At 39.4% G+C, this 15,714-nt stretch overlaps 1 protein-coding gene across 5 annotated transcripts in view; it reads right to left on the reverse strand.

Moving 5' to 3' along the window:
• Positions 1 to 7,243: 7,243 nt before the first annotated feature.
• CPSF6 (cleavage and polyadenylation specific factor 6) overlaps positions 7,244 to 15,714 on the reverse strand; it is a 33,025-nt gene continuing 24,554 nt past the window's right edge. For 4 of the 5 annotated variants that reach the window (XM_063322982.1, XM_063322981.1, XM_063322980.1 and 1 more), the window contains one exon: positions 10,758 to 14,323. The gene's annotated coding sequence lies outside the window, so the exon portion shown is untranslated. Of the gene's footprint in view, positions 7,435 to 10,757; positions 14,324 to 15,714 lie in introns of those variants that run through there. The other variant, XM_063322978.1, reaches the window with a different exon arrangement.

Raw genomic sequence — 15,714 nt, forward strand, 5'->3', positions numbered from 1 at the left:
TTCTTAAAGGAAGATCTGGCCTTGGAGCTAACAGATAAATTCCTGACTATACGTTCCCTTCTAATCTGGCAGTTCTGACTCCAAATCAATTTCTCCAAAGAGAAATAAGGACGCAACGAACTACATGTAAGCACCCATGAGGCATCAGTCAGACCAGTAGATAAGGCTTGATGATGCACAGAAAATAAGCAGCTTTGCTTCAGCTTCGGCATGTTCTGTGGATGGGCTGATGCACTCCTAGGTGACATGAATGACCAGGCAGGACAGTGACCAAATGTCCCTGCCCACACCACCAATCAGCAGAAATCATCCCTCATTTCAGGTGTGCGGATGCAAGTGCAATCACCGCTTGGATGGCAGAGCCCCTCAAGCAACAGGTGTTACTCTGCTGTCTCCTATTTTATCATTTCACTGTGTGTCATGGTTTAACCCCAGCCAGCAACTTGGACCACTTGGCTGTTCACTCACTCCCCGTCCCCAGTAGGGTAGGGAGAAAAGAGAAAAAGGAGAGGGAAAAGTTAAAAAAACCCCAAACACGTGAGTTGAGATGAAGACAGTTTAATAGAACAGTAAAAAAAGAGGAAAAAACCCCTTATTGTAATAATGGTAAAATAATATATAAAATAAAGTGATGTAACACAAATTGGTCTTGGTTGCCCAGCCCATCTTGAGCAGTGATTGCGGATTCCTGCCCCCCGGCCAACCCCCGTTTATATACTGATAGATACACCAAAGATGACCATGACACCTATGGTATGGTATGGAATATCCCTTTGGCCAGCTTGTCCTGTCTGTGCTCCCTTTCAGCTTCTCTGGGAAGCTGAGAAAATCCTTGACTAACGTAAACATCACTTAGCAACACCTAAACCAACGTGTGTTATCAGCATTATTCCCAAACTAAAACCAAGACACAGCAGCTACTAGGAAGAAAATTAACTCTACCCCAGCTGAAACCAGGACACTGCAGTAAAGCAGCAAGAAACGCCGTGACCATGCATCGGGAAAAGCGTGCGTGTTTCCATTAAAGGAATATATATTCTCTCTTGTTATAGGAAAAAATAACTGAAAGGCAAATATGCAAGAACAAGGCAAGTTGGTGTAACACAGTCCTAAAGGCAGCAAGAGCCTCCTTAAACAAATTCACCAAAATAAAGGCAGAGGAAGTATTAACTAGTTGTTGTGAATGTCTTAAGGGGTGAAATACAACAGGAAGGAAGGGAAATAACTAGATAGAAAACAATATCAGCACAAGATCAAATTAATATAATAGCCAAGAAGAAATTCAGGCAGCAACTTTGAAGGTTTGTAACCCCTGGAGCATGGAAGGAGTGGGACAGCCTTCCCGTAGGAAGAGCAGGAGCGAACACCCCAGACAGACCCTATGGGGTTGTAAAATGAATCTTGGAAGGGGTTGTAAGACACAGTTATCTGCCCCAGAACGATATCCCAGGCGATATTTTCCAGTCTGTATTGCTACTTTGCTTTTTCCTGTGGTCTTGCAAGGAAGGATGCAAGGCTAAAAGACACCCACCCCACTCCCAACCCTTTTTACCTTTCATTTTTTTTCACCTTTCATTTGCCATGTTGGGCATGAGTTCTTCTCAGCATAGAGAAGACTGATATGGGAGAATGAAAAAGAAGTAACTTCCATTTTTTTAAACCTCCTACAAAGATTTTCACCAAAAGAATATTTAATGGATTCATTGTCTGAATGTTCACAGGCACAGTAGCGCATTTAAAAAAGAAAAGAAAGAAAAGAAGTGGCAGAACTGGAAAAACTGGCACTGGACACATGCCTACCAAAATGAAGGAAATCACCTCAAATGGGGCAGTCTTCAAAGCAGTCACTTTCAGAGTCACCAGTAGGTTGTGGCATAGGGCCAGCTACAGGGGAAAAGCTTTGCTTGAACAAGTGGAATGAAAAAAATCTGTGTAACAAGATGACACGGGAAAGACTGGAAATGGCCGGGATTGTTTGAACTGGACCATGTTACCCAGGTTCCCGTCTATAGCAAAGGGCTGGCAGTGCCCTGAAGACAACAGGTGCTGAACCTGCTTCTACCAACCTATTTTGGGGGGCTGCTGCGCATGATCTGCCACCATGAGGTAGCTGTTGAGCCCAGCCTCTGCCCGAGCGTGCAGTTTAGGCAAAGCTTTATCATATGCCGCTGCTGTGAAAGAAATGAGCCGCGTACAGGCAGGTGCTGCTCCTCAGAGAGCAAAGTCCTTCACCTGCCAGCTGCCTTTATGTTTCACAGCTCCCTCAGACGGCACACGGATACTGGCATATTTGATAAATAAAGAATAACTTCCAACTCCAGAGTCTCAGCAAAATTACCACGTGCCTCAGCATCCTTACCCAGGTTAGGTCAATGCATGATTTAATTCCAGAACAGTGGTTTTAAATTTGCCTTCCCCCCCGCCCCCCAAAAAAAGTTAAAAAGAGGTGGGAGCATTTTTATTCTTGGCAAGGGCATTACATACAGGAGCTGACCTTGCACATGTGTCGTGTAAGACTTTTCCTCAGACTTCTTCCAGTCCTGGATAGACGAACCCGAGCAGGGGAAGAGGCCACTTGCTCCAAGGATCAGGCACAGCTGGAGGGAGCACAAACCTGGCTACAGCAATGGCTGTCCCTCTTGCTAGCCCCAATGGTTTTAACAGGCTATTATTTTAATTTGGTGGTAACACTTTTTTTTTTTCCCTTGGTTTTGGCAACTCACCAGTTTTTTTTTAAATAAAGACTTGAATTGTTAGAAACCTTCCTTCCTTCTTCAGTAATGCACCGACACCCCTTGGAGTTAAAAATCTGAGCTAGTTATTCCTGTAATTATAACAAAAAAAATTGCTGAAGGAGGTGATAATGGAGAGGTTAGAAGTTTTATTTTGAAATTAATTTTGAGTAAAAGGCATAAAATCACCTATTTTTTATATTACAAATAACTTAACTGAACGGAACAGTCGGGGACAATTTAAAATTAGGAGGGCACACTAGGGATCCCACATGACAAAAAACCCCGTTATTTTTCTGAAGTATCCTACCGTTACCACTGTGAAAAACACCAAGAAAATTTTCCTGGACTCCTGCTGAGATGGAAGCCAGCCAGCAGATAGCTTTAATCATTATGGAGAATTTATACTTACACAGAGAAGCTCAAAATACAGCTTTTCTTGTAGAGAAAAATGCTAATCACTCTCATCTATTTTTATAGCTGCTAATAAAACATTGGCCGCCTCTGACCCTTTTCATTCAAAGCACTTTATGTATTAAAGAAAGAGCCCACCACACAATTTAGACGTTATTTCCAACAGTTTCTTCTGCTGCGCTCTGTCGGCCATTCTACACCGTTCACCATTTTCGTTACCCTTACAACTACAGCTCTTTGAGAAAATGGGGGCTGTGGACCTACATTTTGCAAAAATTCCAGGCTACACGATTTAGGAAAGCGAGAACCACAGTTTTAATTATGTATAGGCTCCAATTAACTTTTTTGAGGTGGGAGCCCAAGTGCCTTACAGCCTGATCCATGAATAAGGATTCTGTTTGGGATGAATGCTCTCTGTTTCCATCCCCTCCCACCAGTGTGGAGCTGTAACACATCCAGGCGGAGCCACATGTTTTTTAAGCAAAGCACAGGCTGCAGACTGTAAAAGGCAGTGAGGGTGGCTGCCCGTCTGTCAAAAAGACGCAGATGGATAAACAGGGAAAGGGGATACCCAGGGAGCTTTAGAAATCGGTTTTAAGCACTGGTTTAACCATTCTGAAATCCAGCAACTCTGTAGGGCTCCCTGCTCCTTCAGAGGTGAACGCTGCCCATTCCACACGGGAACCCACCCGTCTTCTGCTGGGTTTTGGAGACGTGTTCAACTACAGACAACATGTTCTCTGCCTGTGTGGTCAGTATCTTCCACTGGTTTCACTGTCAAAGAAAGGCTTCTGAGCATTAAAGTATTTCTTTCATTCCGAGTGTACTATATAGGAAAACACGCACAGGAATTTAACAGCAGCACACCAAAAAGATATTCAAAATAATATGCAGAAAATAGAGCAAGAAACAAGGACTTTTTCATGAGGTTTGACACCTCATGAAGGCAAGGACCAAAAAAAAAAAACCAAACCAAAAACAACAGCTTGTTTATTTTGTGGAAAAAAGGGGAAGAAGCGACTGCGATCTTATCTTCTTAAATTTAGGACAGTTGAGGATTATCAAACTAGTTCTGACGAAAAAGCTCATAACTCATAAGGAAGTGGATATGTGGGATAGATGACCAATGTGTGGACATTACAGTAATTAGACAAACAAGGGTCGCATTCATTCATGAGGTTATGAATTAAGCAAGGAGGAGTGGAGAGGGTTTTTCCTGCCACTAGATGGCAGGAGGAGACCCTTTTACACCACTTGGGCACACGTGCACCATTTCGAGCTCCGTTTCCTTGTGTGACAGAGCGCCCAGGGGCCTAACTTCACCATTAATATACAGGATAAAAAGAGAAACTCTGCTCAATGAGTACCAGTGCTAAGTAGATTCAAGCATTTTGGAAAAAGTGTTCAGCAATGTATATATTTTAACACAGCTGCTTACACTGGGCCATTTCTGTAAAATTAGGAAACCCTGTTTGAGAAGAAATTAATTATGTCTGTTTCCATTTCCCACTTACACATAGGGCACAAGGTTTACAAGACTTATAGCTCCTGTAGTCTGATGGGAAGCAGAGTGCCAATATAATTTTCTGCAAATTGTTCAGAAGAGATGGATTAACAGATTCAGATAATTAAAAGGGACAGCAATCTTCTGCCTGCAGCACAAAGACCTATATTTCGACTAATAAAAATGGTCTGCAACTGTTTTTCACTCTGTCTCTCCAGGAGCAGTAAAAGCACAGAGAAAGAAAGGCAGAAAATTTTTAATCGTTTTTGAAAACCATATACTTTGTCTCTCAGCATTAAAAGCATGAGCTGACCAGCACCTCACCGCTTTCTATATTACACAACCAAAAGAAAAGGGAGTTTCTTCTCTGACTCACTTCCAGCTCCAGTGTAATCAAGGGAAGTTCCACCTGCCTCATTAGCACCAGCCCTTCTCCCTCCCTCGCCCACAGACAGCATCACACCTCTCAGCATGCAACATCCTTGACATTAAACCTGCCGCCCTCCCCTCGCTGCTGCTGTGCCCAGCTGCTTCTGCGCCTGCCACAACTCCCTCCTTCCGTCTCCAGCCTCAGAAAGGAAATATATTCCCACCTCACTTTGGCCTCTTTCTGTCGCCTCTCTAAAGGCTCTCTCTTGTACAGCTCCCAGCAAGGTACTTCTCTTGGATGTGGAACAGGCTTATCATCTCTTTCCAGCCATTTACTCACATTTTTCAGCAGTAATCACTGGCTTTTGTATCTTTTAAGAGGTGAAACGGATAAAAATTCAATGAAACTGATAGACTTTCCTCCCCTTGCACTCCCAGTTAACTGCCCATCTCTTACACAGCAAACCCTCCCAAGAAGCAGCAGCCTCACCTGCTCTCGTAGAGCGTGAGTGAATATCAACTCTTTAAAATTTAATTCTTTGCCATGTTTGGAGTAATCTGCGTTGTTAGCCAAGATGTATTCAAAAAGACAGGCAGACGTGTCACGCATTAACTACTTTAGGATATGCCCATCCCACTGTCAGAGATGGAGGTGCTGAGCGTGCAGACTACATTCCTTTAACAAATACGCCATGCTACCAGCTGGCTGTCTTTAGAAAAAGAGACCTTAATTTGGCAAACATCTTTCTCAGTTGACTATCTGAGAGTGTGATGCTACAGGCCTTCAAGAGGACTCAGGTAATTCCCAATGCAAAACAGAGGTTCTGGCCCCAAAATGATCCAATCAGTGTTTCCTTGATATTTCCTCCCATTTCAAGATAAATTGGGAATAAAGACACTCAGGTACCTGCATCTGATTTTCCTGTAGTACTGTTTGTAAAAAAGCGATCTTTATGATCATAAGCTACACAGCTGCTACAACCTCCATTTTCCTTTACTCAGCCCGCACAAACTTGCCTTTCACAGCTTCATACAGACTTTGCTGATTTTGGAATCTGATTTGCTTTCTGCTGCTCTTGTCTTTTGCAACTTACCATCTCCCCTGGACCAGCTGCAGTATCATGAAGAGGTTTGAAGGATGAGCCAAGGGAGGATAAAAAGGTTAAAGAACAGCACTAATACTCTGAACTGGAGCATCTCTCGCCTCCCCAAATGTAACAGGGGTCAAAAAGGACACTTCTAACTACTTACTCGATTTCTGCTTCCCAGCAGGTGCTTCAGCATCTTTCATTTCCACAAATTTCAAAAACACACGCCTCTTCCCAATCAATAACGCTCCTCTGCTGTCAGGAAATGAAGCGAAATGCCAGCTTTGCAAGAGGAGAAAGTTCACAGGAGTGCCTTCAAGTGAGGCTGGGTCAGAACAGGTGCAGCAGCAGAAGGGGACTTCCTCTTGGCATGAAGCCATCCTGGGGACTTCACTGTCCCACCACCTGGGCTGCAAAACCCACAGCAGAACACCTGCATAAGAACTCCAGAGCTACCTTACAGCAACAGCTCCTGCAGCCCAGAAATCTCCCTTCAATTCTAAGAACCCAATGGCTGACAGAAGTGGCTGTTTCAGGCACCCTTGAGACCTCACCAATGCCTTCCACCTCCCTTCTCCTCCTCAAAACCTGCCAGTCGATATTTAGGGGCACGCAGTGATGTTACCCAGCCAGGTGCAGCTGTGCTCAGGAACAGCTTTATCCTGGTGGAGGTGCTTTTCTGTTTTCTTTGTGGTTTTTCTTTTTTAAAAAAACCCGCCAACCCCTATCCCTCAGAGAACAGGGTAGGTGGGAAGGGTGAGCTCCCTTTTCTGAGGCCGCTCAGCCTGCATGAAGAGGTGGCAGAGAGGAGGCTTCTGCACCAGTTTCCACACTGCTGGGCACTGGAGGAGGAGAACAAGCAAGGACAGTTAATTCTTCTCCTGAAGCCTGGATTCCAGCAGGGTCTCTCCCCTTCAGCTCACCTCAGGCTCTGGGCCTTTCAATCTGCAGCAGCTGCGGAGAGGACACTGAGAATGCCAAATACAAGGTTCTTTCAAGTAGAACTGAAGAAGAAACACTTTTCCTAAAAAGCGTCATCAATTTCCTTGTCTCCAAGGGATGGTATTTTCCCCAGAGAGCTTACATGGAAGAAAAACCAACCCACATTCAGGGTGCTTACCGTCCTCGTTCTTCTGATACCATTTCAAGTCAGACCTTGATCTGGCATCCTGGTTAGTTAACCTATGCTTGAGTGCTTCCACAACGAATTCATCCATGTACTGAATCCTCACTGTGTTTGTCTTAGAGTACACATCCTGTGTTTTTGGGGACAGGATGCTTTACAGTTCTCTCCCATTCAGCCACAGGAACTGCTGACCATCCTAACCTAGAGGAAAATTGCAACGAGGTATTTTAAAATAAAGAGTTAGGCATTATTTTCCCCTGTGCCAGGGGCTGACCCTCCACCCAGAAGGAAGCCTGGAGTCCCTGGAACCCCACCAGCCCCAGGCCAACGCTCCTTCCACCTCTGTCCAAACCTTCGTTCTGTCAGTGAAGCCAAGCTACAACCCACATTCTTCTAGTTAAAAACCCAGCTTAACTGTGAAATTCAGACATAGTGCAATCAGTGGCCAAGTTAGTTTTCCTATCCTGTTGCTTGCTATTATGAACAACTAAAATTGGAGTCCTTTAGAGTAAGCAACTCTTATTTCTGTTATTACAGGTTTAGAGCACTAGCCAAAGAAATTCAGGTTCATTTTCTAATGAGTGTTTTGTTTCCTCTACACAGACCTATACAATCACCCTCTTTCTTTCAAAAATCATGTTTAAATAAAATCACAAATGTGATTTTTCCAAGCCAGTGAAATTGCACTTCAGGCTACTTTTTGAATCTATGAAGATTAGAACAAATGTTTTTCCCAAGGGGAAAAAAAATATCAGCTTTCTCACATAATCTTACCACTGCCAAATGCTGGAAGCTCAGCACAGACAAAAGCTGTAGATGAAAACACTGCAAAACGGTACCAGTCATCTAAGATGGTACAACAGCTATAGCTCATTTTGTGCTACAGTAAATGAACTTCAACAAGTACTGTGAACTACGAACAGTTCACCATTAGTATGGCAATGCTAATGACTTTTTGTATTTAAAATACAGGTATGTGTTTTACATATACGATGTTCTGATTTAGTAGCAGAGTAAAGCATTTGGCCATGAAAAGCCCCAGTGCCAAAAGATAGTTTTAAATCATTCCAGGGTGGATACTGTCATTGGTACCAGACCAACTGTCTGCATGAGGTTCAACCTGCCATACAGCTGTTATACATGTTCTTTGTAATGATTAACATCTGCCAGATTTAGTCAACTCAAGAATTAGATTAAAATAAAAAGGTTTATCATCACTGGTTTAATGCCAGCCCACAGCTCCAAACATTTGTACATGTTTGATTCTGAAAATGTAATTTTAAGAGACCAAACGTGCTTTACACAGCCGGCTTTTGGTGTTTTCTTCAGCTGACACATTACACATGGGTCACTGCACTTTACAGAAAAATGACTGACAAAAAAAAAAGAGCTGGCTTTAAAAGAAGTCCACACTTCTCACTAATTTTAAACTCTGCAAAGTCTCTACAGGCCAGATGAGGACAAGAGCTAGCGTGAAGAGAACTATTTCTAGATTCAGAAATAACTGTGGCACAGAATCTAGCTATAACTACATTAGAATGTCCATGCTTTAAGTTTTAATGTCTGAATACCTGAAAAGACTCTAACACAATGAGCGCTGCAAAGATACTAGACAAGCTGAAATGAAGACAGACAAAAGTAATTTTTTTTAATATAAAAATGGTCTTTATTTCTTCAATACAAGGTAAACTACTATTGCAGTTTAAGACCAACACAAAAGTTGGACAGCAAATTGCTTAACAGTCTCCTAAAGGCTGAAAAAAAAGAAACCCATGAAAGCTAAAAGTTATGCAGTATTTCAAGTATAACATCTAAAAACGATGAAATGATCCCTAAACTTAACTAAGTACCTCTGCTGAAAATGTATTAAAGTCTGCATTTGCTAGGATACCATCTTACCTTGTTGAGAAATATAGGTCTCCAGAAACTCAAGTATTCAACAGACTCTTCAGCCTGCTGGTATCAGGAAACTGTTTACTATATATATATATATATAAAAATCCTTTGGAGTCAGGCATTCTGAGAGACATCCATTTCCTTACATTTTGCATTGCAGTTCTGCAGTCCAACTTAGACAAGCCCCCCTCCTGTATTTCAAAACCATTTCTTGAATAGTTTACTCGTACATCCTTGTGCAAAATGGGAATCAGGAAATGGAATGGTACAGGAAGACAATACAGCCTTTTGTTTAGGAAGTCAGCAGTGCTGGTTATAGTCATAAAAACGTTAAGGTTTACCAAACAGGAATGTATTTCACCTTTAAAACACTTGGGGTTGGTTTTTTTTTTTTTTTTAAATTTTAAAAAAGGATATCTGCAGTAGTAAGGAAACTGAATTTGCAATCACTTCTATTTATAAAAGCACACACATTCCTCATTTTCTTACATTTGAAGATCAAGGGAATGTCTGTTTCATAATGTCGTAATAATATGCACAGATTAAAATATTTTCTATTACAAAATACAGTATACAACAGGGTGAGGACAAAGTCTATTACTTGAATATACTCCAAAGTGTTAGCACTGAATCATGTAAAAATCACATCACATCGTATGAATAGATGGGAATTTTTACAACTTAAATGCTCCATTTCATTGGGATCAAAAGGTATACTGTCTACTATTTTCAAAAGACTTAAATAAAACTAGTGTATTTCGAAAGAAGATTTACGCACAGACATAGGTCATACCAGAACCTAAAACCTGCTGCAATAACTGAGGCTACAGAAAGGATTCAAGAACTAACAAGTGCATAACATACAAATAGAATGAGATGCTTTATCATATTTTGTCCAACATGGGGAAAAAAAATCCCATGAGAACACCAAATTGAAGAACTTCTATGCTCCAAACTGCTGCTTAGTAATTCATCCTCTAAAGCTAATATGAATCTAAAAGTACACAGTGTGTCAGATTTTAATTTTGGGTGTGGGGCGTTGGGTGGGAAGGAAACAGCAACAAAACCCAAAAACCACCTCAACACCCCAACCCATCCCAAGCCTGTCTGCAATATTAATTGCAAGGCATTATAGTTAATAGTTGCAAGAGACAATATTTCTGCATAAGCATCATGACTAATTAGCATGCTGCAACCATTACGTGTGAGACTTACGCAGTCAATTACCAAAATAATTTAAAGCCTAAACAAATCCATGTTGCTTCTTTCCTACATCAAAATACTTATTTTGGAAAGAATCCAATCTTCAAGTATATGCACATTGACCTGTACTTTCCTTCTCTAAGATCTTGAAGGGTTTATATTTCAATGCAGAAGCAATTAGTGTCTTGGATCTCTGAGGAGTACCAGTCTTAAGCATGCATGTTTTATATGTGAATCTGCATGACCAACACTATCTTAATGAGCATTATGTTCAGAAATTTAAGGCTGTATCTCAGTTTACACAAGAACCAATTATAACTTTAAGACGCTACGTATAAAATTCTATAAATAAAAATAGGAGCAAAGTCTGTTTAACCTGTACACAGAGAGCAAGTGGATAAGAAAAGGAAATCAGGAATTAAGTATTTCTATAAAGAATGCCATGTATTTTTACTAGAAACACAGATGACAAGTATATACAACATTTAAATCTCCAATTATCCACATACAACTAGGAAAACATTTACACGGGTTTGGGTATGCAACTAAACAATCAGGTAAAAAAATACAGTTAGAAAAACTAAGCCTCGCCAATTTAAAATGAACAAAAATAGAATACACTCACTCCTTAACAAAAAAAAGAAGTCAAGCTAATGCCTAAATTTAATAATATACCTTGTTTAACACAAAAACAACAGCTATCCAAGCTTATAGGCCACACTGTAAATAAAAATTTGCAGAAGTTCTGACAAACTTTTTTCAAAATGCAATCAGAACTAAAATTCTTGGCACAGAAAGCAAAAAGGGAATGAGGAAAAAGACTGTACAGTTTCCAAAATGCTAAGTTCTTCTTCTAAGAAGTATTTTTGACCTGTCAAAACGTATAGTCCAGTAGAAATTTTACTTTAAAAAACCTTCTACTTCTAAAAAACAAACCTCCAGCAGAACAACTGCTGTTGCTAAAGCACTGCCACCCCATAGTCACTACTTGTTGGTTTTGTCTTTCAAGATAAAGGACACAGCCTTAAGATGTTGTTTTCAATGTTACTTGTAAAAATCAATATTTGAAAGAAATAAAGTATTTCCTCACAGACTATTTTGTCTTTTCATCAGCAAAAGGAGATGAAATACAATTGGATGAATATCAAAGAGCACAGCAGTAGCCACCATGGCATCATCACCAGTCAGGGAAGTTACCGAACTGCTATTTCCCAAGAGTGCACAGGAAATTGCCAGTAACATTTAATAAACCAAAACCTGGTAAAAATTCTATTACAGATCCAGTTATACATGATGTGCATTAGACATATTCCTTTTTGGTGTCTATCAGGGTCTTTGGATTTTTTCTATACATTTTTTTTGTTTCATTTTCAAAAAATCTAACAAATGAAACTCGCAACAACAAGAGAGTATTATCTAAATTGCAACACAGTACATCTATCAGTTAAAACTAAGTATTCGGAGAACAGGCAGAAATAAAGGGCTTCATATGGGGACTTCATCTCTCAAATCACAATGATCGCTCAAGCTTTACTTATGTTATTTTCCCCCTGCTATTCCCTCCCTGATACTTCCATTGCCAGCAATGGAAATCTGTATGTGAGTGAGAAATTACACTTTGTGTAAAAAGAGCAATAGTCTCCTTAAATCTATTTCAGTGTGGAGTAAAATATCAGTTCCTGCATAATATGCTTGTAAATTTACTTTTTTATTTTAAGATTTAATAGATCTATGCAACGGAACATTACTTACCTGCTGCCTCTCCAGTATTAGCTATTCCCCATGTAACAGCTACAGGCAGGTTATTTCTTCCTTAAACTTATTATACACAGCAGTAAACAATGTTTTTAAGTAAAGAAAAAAAGAATTACAACAGTGCTGTTTTTTGTAACCAACACCTATTCACAAAAAGCAGGAAATGAGTCACGACTTGTTTGATACAACTTTCAGTTTTACAAAATTTTAAAAGGCAGCCTTCATTTGCAAACAGGATTAAACAAACATGTCAAATATCTTCTCAGTAGCAAAGAGTTCAATAAACACCAGTGATCCCATGCATGAGGAACTGAGGTACACGATTTAAGGGAAAGGGGGGAGGGGGGGGCGGGGAGGAGAGTCTGAAGCTGTAGCCAAGTCCAACAGCATCAACCTGGCTGCAGGAAACCTGGCTGAGTGGTAGGTGACAAAAATTAGAGCATGTCAGACTTATGCAAAACTTTTGCGGTTGCAAAGGCTACTGGTCCCAACTCAGTAAAGCAATAAAAATCACTCACGTATGCAAATAAGGTACTTAAAGCATATGTTTACACTCCTTGAAATATATGGAATGTAAGCACATGCTTTACATGCTCTGGAAAACCAAATGGACTTAAGTGCTTTCCTGAACAAGGTAACATTTTAGGTTGGCTGTAAAATCTTCAAAATTGGCAAAAAAAAAAAAAAAAAAGAAATCAGGAGTTGTCTAAGAGTTGCCTCATAAAGCCATCTGAGGTCTTGAAACTTAACTTAAAACATTAACTGCAGCTATTTGAGTAAGTGAAAACTCCAAAAATAAATCCGTTACATAACAATTTCAATAGAGTAAAAAGGAGCCTTTGTGCAAGGCTGCCAGAAACTAAGTTTTTGCAACTTATATGAACTTTCTATTCACTTGCATTTCACACTTAATGAAATTTAAAACAAATTCTTATAATTCAAAATCAACTTTCACTGTGAGCTCCAATAATTTGTTTTTAGGTAAATTTACAAAACCTCATCTGACAGATTTAATGAGCGCCACTTTTTGCTAAGACATTTAAATATTGCCCATCACTGAACAAGGACATACAAGTGTACCTTCTCTTTTATATGCATGTGTGAATAAATTCTGAAGTATTAAGAAAATACGAAACCCATCAAGTCTGAAAAAATGGGAACATCTGGTTTCTTCCGGCACATTTCTAATATACAACTATGTACACACTGCTACGCCTTGGGGGTGGAGGGGGAACACACACAAGCACTATTACTATAAAACTGTAAACAACTGCAGAGTTTTGTTTTGTTTTTTTTTGTTTGTTTGTTTGGTTTTTTTTTTTTTTGTTTTTTTTTGTTTTTTAAAGCTAACCTTTCCACCCCTTATTATGGACAGTTTAAGTTCATATGAACAGTTTATATAACTGTAACGTCAATCAGGATCAAGGCTGTATGAGAAAAAGTTTTCAGCATGCTAAAATCACAGACCTGGGACCACCTCTCCTGAAAACAACCGACGACAAAGAACTGCAGTTTTTACAGTTTTATATGCCAATTAGCAAATTCACAAGCCACCTAGGTAAACACTGCTAGAAAGCAAAATAGCATTAAAGGTTTTATGCAACCACCTATTTTCATATCAAAATCGAATGTGTGAGAGCAACATTAGTATGTTTAACTCACTGAATGCAAGATTAGGTTGAGGCATATGCAAGAACTATTGCGATGTTTTTAGACAGCATCAATGTTTTCATTGTAACATTATCTTTAAATATTGCTGAACACAAGACTTTCCCTGAGGTGTAAACATCAAATAACTTGAACAGCTTTACACATCAGCCCCATTAAACAGTTTATTACAACACTACATCTACTGTAATCAAAGTGGTGCTGTGTACAGACATTATCATATGAACAGTTTAACATGAACAAACTACTATAAAAACAAGCATTTACTTGACTTTTTCCAATTGCTTGCACATTATAATTGCCAAATGTATATAACCAGTAATAAAGTTGCAAAAGCTATAAGGTTTAAATCACACAGGTTTCCCTCAAATAAAACAGTTAAGCAACATAAAAAAGTAAAAGAGCTACTGGTTACCATGTATGCAGATTTGCTTTATTCAGATCTATTCCTGTTCATTTTATCCATGAATCCTTACAGGCTCAGTTCAATCACATGAAGCAAACTGCTGGACAAGCATCTTTCCTTGAAGAATGTATCTTGTCTTGCACGCTGTTCCTCTTCCTTCAGCTGTAATGTGTCAAAATTTGTGATGTAGATTTTGCTAGTCCCCATAATACACAGAAAATTGTTGGCTTATCTATACATACACAAGTCGTGCATCTACTTCACCATAATGTAAACTAACACAAAATACCCAGAAGCAGTAGCTACTTGTTTGTGCATGAAGTTGTTTTCTAATACAATAGTTAAAAATAAAATTAATGTTGTTGTACAAAAAAGTTTAAAGAATATGAATTTCACAGTTGAAGTACTGAATGATAAAGGAAGAAATAGCTACTGTTCCTGTGACTGATGGAAACATTACGTAAACATTTCCTAAAGTATGCATCTGCGAGAGTAAACAAACAAGCACGTAAGGTAAGTTTGCCACGACTAGATTTTTTACATTTTTACCTGCCCACTTACAGAAGTTTTAAGCTGGTTTGACATTTAAGTAATGTACTGATTGTATAATGAAGTGGATGGCTCACGGCTCAGTAACATTTAAAAGTGCACACAGAATCTAATACCAGTACTTCAAAATTTTTAGACTAGTGGCAAGCAAGATGGGCTTCACGTCTAAAAATACACGCTTGCAGTTTAATCACAAGAACCCACTTTTCAAATAATACAATATAATTTGCAGGTTTCCTCACCTACTTGCCCTAGAAAAAAAACCCCAAGCCCTAATTCCTACTCTCATCTATTATGGCAAATAAGGAACCACACCATTCAGAGTTAATTACTGTAAGAGTTCACAAAATACTTGGGATGGTATAATTCCATACACTGGATTTCAGTTGAATTCCATTACAAAACAGTTAGCTATCTTCATTTCATTAATAATTCACAATTTCAACATTCAGTAATTTCAAAATAGTTTAAATCAAATTGTTCAAAAAACCAACACATTAAGTTGTTCATTTGAAAAACAAGACATTTAGAGGAGCAATTTCATGAACGTGCACCAGTACACAGCTGTCAAATAGTCTTCTACCAGTATAATAATCTCAAAGCAGGTGGGAAAACAAAGTACTCGATTTTCGCATGAACAATTGACACATTTCTTCCTTTCCTCAAAGTGACTGTTAATAATTACTTTAAAAAAAGTATAACACAGTCAGCTCCAGATACTACAGTATGCACATAAACTAATCCATATCCAAAGCAGTGACTGGAATTTCTTTTCTTAGTCACAGACTTTGTTCCCAAGTCATGAATGTTTCAACCAGTAACTACTTTTGGGGGAGCTCCTTCCCCACAGACCAAAATTTCCATAGCTGTTATGTACTTTAAAAATTAATTAGTAACAAAGTGTCAAAGTGCTGCTTCCACAAGAAGATGGGTTCAGAGTTGTGAGCTAAATTAGCACAAAGAGGCAGGGGAGAATCTCAGTTTTTTAGTGGAGAAAGTTAAGT

Source organism: Chroicocephalus ridibundus, chromosome 1, assembly GCF_963924245.1.
Source record: "Chroicocephalus ridibundus chromosome 1, bChrRid1.1, whole genome shotgun sequence".
NCBI classification, from domain to species: Eukaryota; Metazoa; Chordata; class Aves; order Charadriiformes; family Laridae; genus Chroicocephalus; species Chroicocephalus ridibundus.